This window comes from Mesocricetus auratus, unplaced genomic scaffold (genome assembly GCF_017639785.1).
Source record: "Mesocricetus auratus isolate SY011 unplaced genomic scaffold, BCM_Maur_2.0 Super-Scaffold_100025, whole genome shotgun sequence".
NCBI lineage: Eukaryota > Metazoa > Chordata > Mammalia > Rodentia > Cricetidae > Mesocricetus > Mesocricetus auratus.
In genome coordinates this window covers 11,687,034-11,694,571 of record NW_024429206.1, presented here as the reverse complement: position 1 = coordinate 11,694,571, position 7,538 = coordinate 11,687,034, and positions in this window count along the sequence as shown.

The window sequence follows — 7,538 nt, the reverse complement described above, 5'->3', positions numbered from 1 at the left end:
AGGGATGCGCCGTCCCCCGTAGTCTTACCCATTCTCCACTTTGCTTTCTGTCCCCAACCTGTCACTTCTGCTTTCTGGTAAAAGCTGTGATGAAAGCACGTGGATTATAGGCATCAGGAGCCCCAAGGGAAGTCTGAAGGGGAAGCTTGAAGATTCGGTTACTGAAGGTGGGATGGAAGGGTAAGAGCTGTAGTAATGAACAGGGATTAGAGGAATCTGGGGCAACAGGACATGGTGGAGTGTGACTGTGGTCCTGGCACTCAGGAACCAAAGGCTGGAGGAGCGTGAGGTTAAGGCCGGCCTAAGCATCACAGCAAGATATTGTCTCAATATGATGGCGATGATGATGGTGGGGGTCATGATGATATTGATGATGGGGATGGTGATAGTAAAATAGTGATGACGGTGATGATTCCAAAAGACTCCAGATAGAGAAGGTCTCTTGCTGTCTGCAATCACGCTGGCAGTAGAGCCTGAAATGCCTGGATCTGAGGTTTCACCTGAGGTTCCTCAGCATTTCTCTAATTCTAGCACACAGCAAGCCACTGAGCTGCACACCCCAGCCTAGAGGAATATAGCGAACATCACGACAGGCGGTGGGATAGCCCTGCAAGTTCAGCTACTCAGGAGGCTGGCAAAGATGAAAACAAATCCAAAGCCTGCCGGGGTTCTGCTTCAAGGGCAGCCTCAGCATTTAGCAAGACCACTTCCCAGGACTCGAAGTGAGAAGAGGGTTGCAGTGCGGTGGGGAAATTCGTGGGTACAGAGCTGGATGAGTGTTGTCAGAGCCATAGGTTAATCCCCAGAACCACAACTAATTAAACATGCTGGGGGCTGGCCAGGTGGCTCAGTGGGTAAAGTGAGCCATGTGGGCACTTGATGCTAAACCTAACAACCAGAGTTTGATCCCTGAAACCCACCTAGGGAGGATGGGAGAACCTACTCCTGGAAGTTGTTCTCTGGCCTCCACATTGCACCATGGCATGTGCACGTACACACACACACACACACACAATCAAATAAACAAATGTAATGTATTAAGTAAGCCATGTGTAGCACAATGCCTGGCATAGTAAGAGTTCAACCGGTGGAACTACTAGGATCTACATTGCTGATGTCACTATTCTTTTTTGTTTTTTGTTTTTTGTTTTGAGACAGGGTTTCTCTGTATTGTTTTGGAGCCTGTCGTGGAACTCTCTCTGTAGACCAGGCTGGTCTCGAACTCACAGAGATCCGCCTGCATCTACCTCCTGAGTGCTGGGATTAAAGGCGTGTGCCACCAATGCCTGGCTTGTTTTTGTTTTTGTTTTTATTTTTGTTGTTGTTTGTGAGACAGGATCTCACTGTGTATTACTAGCTGCACTGGAAGCAACCATGTAGACCAGGCTGGCTTCAAACTCACAGAGATCCGTCTTCCTCTGCTGGGATTAAAGACATATACCACCAAGTCCCACCATCATTACCACAATTCTTGAGTGTATAGGACCTGCCTCAATGTGTCCCATGTCACAAAAAGCAGGGGAGACTACTGAATTCCTTCCCCCAAAGGGGAAGATTTCCTGCATGTATCAATTAGCTATTGCTGCATAACAACCATTCCCAATGTCACAGATCTAATACACCAGCATCTTGATATCTGAATGTCTGAGAGTCATGATTTTGGGAGAGGTCCGATATAAAGGTTCTGGCTCAAGTCCTGCTTTAGTTTGTGTCTCCAGCCTGAGGGAGGCTGGTAGACATTTGCCTTTCTCCATGTGGCTTCAGTACACTAGGCTTTTTCTTTTTGGGCCACCAACCAGCTCCCAAGTCATGACACAGAGACTTACTATTAGTTTTGAATGCTCAGTCTAGCTTAGACAGGTTTCTGGCTAGCTCTTTTAAATTAACCTGTTTCTTTTTATCTTTTGCCTCAGGGTTTATTTATTTATTTATTTTTATTATTATTTTTATTATTTTTTTACGAGACAGGGTTTCTCTGTATTGTTTTGGAGGCTGTCGGTCCAGCCTAGCCTCGAACTCACAGAGATCCGCATGCCTCTGCCTCCCGAGTGCTGGGATTAAAGGTGTGCGCCACCACTGCCCGGCTCTGCCTCAGGGTTTATTACCTTTTTTACTTGTGTATATCTTTAACTGCTTCTCTACACCAGGCTGGTTGGCATATCCCTCATTCCCCTTCTTCCTCCTGTTTTTTCTTTCTTTCTTTCTTTGGAGCCTAGATTTCTCCTATGTATTCTCTCTGCCTGCCAGCCCCGCCCATCCTTTCTCTGCCTAGCCATTGGTCATTCAGTTCTTCAGCAGGTGCCTTAGCAGGAAAGGTGAAATGATTGCAATACATCGTTACATAATTAAACAAATGCAGCATAAAGAAAAGTAACACAGCTTTAATCCCAGCACTCGGGAGGCAGAGGCAGGAGGATCTCTGTGAGTTCGAGGCCGGGCTGGTCTACAGAGCGAGTTCCAGGATAGCTTCCAAAATAATACAGAGAAACCCTGTCTCGTAAAAACCACAAAAAAAAAAAAAGAAAAGTAACACACCTTTACATGGTTAAAGTAATACTCTGCACCGTAAATAAATGCAACACATCTTTACCTAGTTAAAATAATATTCCACAGCACCTCAGGGCTTCTCCATGTGGTCCTTTCTGCATAGCAGATCCCTGGGCTTCCCCAGAACAAGGCCATGCAAGGGTGTGATCATGTGGTACCTCAGGGGCCAGCACAAGGGGAAGCTACACCACCTTCTGGGAATTAGTGGTGGAAGTTAAGAGTGTGGAGTAGTGCCACTTCTTCATAGCCACCGGCCCAGCCAGTTTCACAGAGAGGAAACAGCCCCTGACTCTCCAAGGGATGTGGAAAGGCATGTGAGGTCCAAGACTCTGATGTGACCGTATTTGGAAGGTATCAGCTGCTACTGCGTTTCAGTCCACAGACGTGGCCAGCAAGGCCCCCAAGTCCCCCTGGGTGGACGACTGCCTACAGCATCACAGGCAGACCCATCCTGTCTTCAGCCTCTATTTTGAGGTGAAGTCTCTCTATGTAGCCCGCCTTGGACTCCTGATCCTCCTGCCTCAACCTCCTGAGTGCTTGGATAACATGCATGCGCCAGCATGCAGCTCCTGCCTTGCTCTCCTATGAATTAACCCCAAATCAACAAAAGTTGGGGTGAGACTGGGGTGTAGTTTAGTTGGCTAGCATCCTTGAAGCTCTGGGCTTTATCCTCAGTATTACATGAGCCTGATGTGCCGGAGCACACCTGTAACCCCAGCACCGGGAGGTGGAGGGAGAAGATTGGGAGATCTAGGTCAACCTTGGCTAAAGAGTAAACTCAAAGGCAGCCGGGGCTACATAAGACCTTGTCACAAACAAACAAACAAACAAATAAAACAAATAAACAAAAGGCAGGCCGGGAAATGGTGGCACACACCTTTAATCCCAGCACTCGGGAGGCAGAGGCAGGCGGATCTCTGTGAGTTCGAGGCCAGCCTGGTCTACAGAGCGAGTTCCAGGATGGCTTCCAAAACAATACAGAGAAACCCTGTCTCAAAAAACCAAAAACAAACAAACAAACAAAACAAAACAAACAAAAACAAAACAAAAGGCAAACTGCAGCTGTTGACTGGGACCTACAATACCTGTGTACATATGCCCTGTAGGAGGGCTGCCATCTCCATTTCACTGACTGGAAAAGTTGCTGCTCAGGGAGATGAAGTATCTGTCCCCAGGGCATGCCCTGGGGAGTAGCAGAGAGCAGAAAGCAACCATGCCTGAGGTGCTGTCCCCTCCGGGCCTGACATCCTGCTTCTCATACAGGTAAGGCCAGGTCTGCCCCATACTCAGCATGCCCACCAGTTTCAGAGGCCGGGGTGTGGGTGGCAGCTGGGACATAGTACCAGAACCCTGGGGACAGCCCTAGCAGAAGTGGTGAGGGAGATCTAAAGTGGGAAGAGAAATGGAACTTTCTATTTCAGTCTAAGAGGCCCTGAGACAAGGAAATGTTTCTTAAAGATTCAAAACCTGACCTTAACTACTACCCTTCCCAATGATGCTGGCTTCTCAGGGCAGTCACACAGCACCTGGTGAAATCCGCCGAGAGACACGGTACTCATTACCAGTCCCTGCAGCTGAAAAAGTAGTGTCACCACGGGAGAAGTTTCTCATGGGCCCTGCCTGGTTGCTGCTGGCTGCTTCTCAGCTGGAAGGATGCTTCTGCCTCCAGGAAACCAAAGTGACAATGGTCCTTGTGGATCATGAGGGCCTAGAAAATTCACATGTCCTTTGTCAAGACTATGTGTCACTCTGAACTTTTCTAAAGTAATGACAAGATGGTTTGGACATCTCTCTAAGAAGGAAAAGACCGAATGCAACAATTAGCACACTTGTGCAATAACTGGAAGCAATCCAAGTGTTCGGCAGCAGGGAGTTGGAAGGGACACCACTGTGTGTGTGAGCGCTGCTTCAGTGATGTTAAAACTGCACAACAGCCAGGCATGGTGGCACACACCTCTCATTCCAATGCTCGGGAGGCAGAGGCAGGAGGGTCTCTGTGAGTGCCAGCCAGACTGGTCAACATAGTGAGTTTCAGGCCATCCAAGATTACATAGTGAGGCCTTGTTCCTTTTTTTTAAAATGTGCATTGACCTTTTGCCTGAATTTGCATGTATGTCTATAAGGGTGTTGGATCCCCTAGAAATGCAGTTATAGACAGTTGTGAACTGCCATGTGGGTACTAGGAATTGAACCTGGGTCCTCTGGAAGAACAGCCAGCGCCCTTAATCACTGAGCCATGTCTCCAGCCCAAGGCCTTTCTTAAACAAACAACAAAACCCCAAACACATATATACAAAAGTACACAACATATAACAAAGAGGCAAAAATTTAATCCCATTCAAGTAATGTAATACCAAGCCTGGGTGTTGGGTCTCTTCTTGATGTTGGAGACTGGACCCAAGGCCTCAGACTGCTAAACATAGGCTAATGCCCAACTTCACATGGACACCAAAGATCTTAATTTCCACTTTATCTATTATTACTTTCATTATTATTATTATTATTACTGTTTTGAGGCAGGGTCTCTCTATGTAGCTCTGGCTGGCCTGGAACTCACAAAGCCAGTATGCCTGGTTCTACCTTACTTTTTCAAAGACTCTACTATGGAACCTGGGGACTCTCATTCAGCAAGGCTGGCCGGCCAGTGGGCTCCAGGGACCCTTCTGTCTCTGCTTCATCGGGTTATGTTGCATGGATGTATTTCTCTGTGTAGTAGCTTTAGACCCGTGGTTCTCAACCTGCGGGTAGAGACCCCTTTGGGGATAGATGACGTCTTCACAGGAGGCCACCTAAGATCATTGGAAAACACAGTAGCAAACTTACAGTTATGAAGTAGCAGAGAAAACGATTTTATGGTTGGAGGTTACACCACCACGAGGAGCTGTGGAAAAGGGTCACAGTGTTAGGAAGGTTGAGAAACACTGTTTTAGACTATTACAGCGCACTTAAAAGGCACCCAGGCTGTAGAGTAGCATGGACCTCTCTGTGTGTGTGTGTGTGTGTGTGTACTGTCACAGCATTGTCCCCTGTGATCATGCACACCCCCCTACTGTTGTGCCTCTGGTGTGTACTTATTCTAACAGTTCTGTGGTTTAGGCTGTGCTTATTAAGTTCTCTGTAGAGCTGAGTCCAGTTAGGCTCAGACTCCTGCTATCATTCATGGTCAAGGGACTCAGGGAATGAGGACTGGAACCCAAAGCAGGCTCCTCCCCCTCCAGCTAGGGCCAGACTTTTCAGAGGGCCAGAAACATCAAGTGTGGATGTAGTTATGTGTGCCCTCTAGTGGCTGTAAAGGGCAGTGTCCATGATGATTCCACAGTGGGTTCGAATCCCTGTGCTGACATTCCTAGCTGTAACTGTAAGTCACTTCATCTGCTTGAGCCTCAGTTTCCCTAGCTGTTAAGGGACTTGATGACTGAAAATGTTTACAGTAAGGGATTAACAAATGACAGCAGTGACTGGAACTGATGCCAGGGTACTAATTCTGTCTAGAGAGAGGGTAAGCAGTCAGCTGGGCAGTATCTGGTCAGCCTTTTGTGTAGTCTTGTCATGTTTTTAAGTAGGGTCTCATAACTGTCCCAAAATGTCCTTTAACTTACTATGTAGCTGAGGCTAACTTTGAACTCTCAATCCTTCTGCCTCCAACTGTAGAGTGTTGGGTTAACAAGCATGTGTTACCATGCCCAACAAAGGGACCTTAAAATTTTCTTTCCTTTAAAGATGGGTGTCGGACTGTAGAGATGCCTCAGCAGTCAAGAGCAATGGCTGCTCTTCCAGAGGACCCAGGTTCAATTCCCAGTACCCACATGGTGGCTCACAAACCTTTATAACTCCACTTCCAAGGGAACTGTGCCTGGTGCCCACACATATATGCAGGCAAACCACTCATACATATTTTTAAAAAAAAGATGGGGTCTCACTATGTAGGCCAGACAGGTCTCCACCTGGTGATCCTGGCAATCCTCCTGTCTCAGCTTGTGAGTTCAGGGTTTTACAGGGGTGTGTCCTTCAGGAAGCACCTTTCCCATCCCGTGAAACATTCTAGAAAGTTATGCATCCGAGTAGAGGTAGAGGGACATACTGAGTTCTTTTTTGGAAGGGGGACCAGGTCTTACACTGCAGTCCAGGATGGCCTGGAACTCTTAGCAATCCTCCTGTTCTAGCCCATGGAATTTACCACTGGTTGTCCAGAAGCACTGGTGGCCAGTGACTTGTAAGGATCATCTGAAGTGGGGACAGCTTATGTGCTCGAGCCTTTGACTTCTGGGGTCTGGTGCTTGCTGCAGGCTGAAGGTCTGAATGGAACTGAACTGCCAATTGCTACCCTCTTTTGTGTTATTTTTGAGACAGGATCTCTTTTTTTTTTTTTTTTTTTTTTTTTTGGTTTTTCGAGACAGGGTTTCTCTGTATTGTTTTGGAGGCTGTCCTGGAACTCACTCTGTAGACCATGCTGGCCTCGAACTCACAGAGATCCGCCTGCCTCTGCCTCCCGAGTGCTGGGATTAAAGGCGTGCGCCACCAACGCCCGGCAGGATCTCACTTTCTATACCAGGCAGGTCTTGAATCTTTGAGAGTACGGGTACAGTTGCGCCAACACTCAGCTTTAAAAAAAAATCACTTATTTTGAGACAGGGTCTCACACTGTATCCCAGGCTAGCCTGGAATTAACTCTGTAGCTCAGGCTAGACTGGGTGACACTTGAGACAGACAGCAAAGGACATTTGGGGCTGAGAGCCTGGAGAGGTCGCTCAATGGTTAAGAGCACTTGTTACTCTCATAGAGGACCCAGTGCCCACACCGTGGCTCACGACCATCATAATGCCAGTTCCAAGGAACCCAATGACTTCTGACATTTGAGGGCACTGGACACTTACATTCTGCACATGCATACATGCAGGCAAAACACTCATATACATAAAATAAAAATCTAAAAATACTGAAAATTAAAAGAAGAGGAAGAAGGATAATTAAAAACAAACAAACACAACACG